This window comes from Juglans regia, unplaced genomic scaffold (genome assembly GCF_001411555.2).
Source record: "Juglans regia cultivar Chandler unplaced genomic scaffold, Walnut 2.0 Scaffold_21371, whole genome shotgun sequence".
In the NCBI taxonomy this organism is placed as follows: Eukaryota; Viridiplantae; Streptophyta; class Magnoliopsida; order Fagales; family Juglandaceae; genus Juglans; species Juglans regia.
Genome location: NW_023352386.1, coordinates 202 through 1,788, shown reverse-complemented (window position 1 = coordinate 1,788; position 1,587 = coordinate 202). Strand labels below are relative to the sequence as shown.

General features: G+C 35.0%; 1 pseudogene; it reads left to right on the top strand.

The window, feature by feature from the left end:
* Window positions 1-698: 698 nt before the first annotated feature.
* LOC108980301 lies at window positions 699-1,220 on the top strand (annotated as a pseudogene).
* The last annotated feature ends 367 nt before the right edge of the window (window positions 1,221-1,587 follow it).

Sequence of the window (1,587 nt, the reverse complement as noted above, 5' to 3'; positions counted from 1 at the left end):
AATAAGCAAACAAAGGTTTTTTATTTCACTTGTTCTTTCATACGCGGGAGAGAAGCAGCAGCGAGAAGATAATTTTCAAGCAAAATTTCTCAATTAATTCGGCTTATTTTAAACACAATTTGATCACTCGATTGACCAAAAGTGTTATTGTTTTTCTTTCTTTTCTATTGATTGTCATTCGAGCAAGTGCATGCATGTCTAAATTTTATATATTTTAAAATATCCATAAATAATAGTAAAATAATTTTTAAATAGCAATAAAATAGTTTGAATTGAGATTTTTTATTAAATTTTAAAAAATGAGAGAAAAAGTTAAATAAAATTTATAAAGTTAAAAAAATTATTTAAATATAATTTTATGAATTTTTATTTTAGTAAAATAATTGTATTATTTTTTATATTTTATTTAGAAGTTTGAAAAAGATATAATAATTAGGTAATGATTTGATGAAAAAGTTAAAATTTATAATTAAAAAATATTTTATTTTTAATAATATTTAAAAATATCTTGTAATATAGAATACATCGTTGTACTAACAACGCGTTACTCTACAATAAAATAATAATAAGAAAAAGTCTCCTTGCAACCGGCTGGGGGAACCCCTGCGTAACCAGCTGCATAAAAATTATTATTTTTTCCTACTTTCTCATTTCGTTCCCTCTTTCTCACTCTATCAGTTTTTTTCGTTCACTCATAGCCAAGGAGATCGCCAAGGACTAGAAGGGCCTCTGCATCACGGTCAAGCTCACGGTCCAAAACCTTCAGGCCAAGGTCTCCGTTGTCCCCTCTGCCGCCGCCCTCGTTATCAAGGCCCTTAAGGAGCCCGAGTGCGACTATAAGAAGATGAAGAATATCAAGCATAACGAGAAGATCTCCCTCGACGACGTCATCGAGATCGCGAAGGTCATGCGGCACAGGTCCATGGCCAAGGACCTCTCTGGGATCGTCAAGGAGATCCTCGGTATGTGCTTGTCCGTCAGTTGTATAGTCTACGGGAAAGACCCCAAGGACTTGCAGCAGGAGATCACTGATGGTGATGTCGAAATCCCTCTGGACTGAGTTCCCCATTGAAGATTTTTTTTTTAAATATAGTTTTAATTTGTTTTTTTTTGGATAATTTGGAGATTGTATGGTTTACTATGTTTTAGAAATTAGAATATTTTCAGGGATTTGTATGCTAATTTAATTATGTTGATGGAGTTATGGTGTTAGTGTGATTTCTTTTGCTGGGTGATTGATTATTGTTAAAAAAAAACAAGTTTTTTTACTTGAATTTCACTGCGATGGAGTTTAGCAGCGAGGTTGGGTCTTTTGTGAGTGATGGTCTACCATGGCTTAAGGCTGGCTGGTGGTGGCAGTAGAAGGGAAGAAATCAAGAGAGAGAGATGCAGGTTGCCTGAAACTTGAGGAAATTTTGTTTCTGTTCCAAGCAAAATTCTGAGAATATTCAAACAGGTTGCTAAACGGTAGTGGAATCGGTGGTTATTGTGGTTATAGAGAGTCAAAGGAAGATAGAGATGAAGGTGGCGCAGTGTGGTTATGGAGGACTTGACCAGAGAGAGAGAGAGAGAGAGAGGGATTGACGG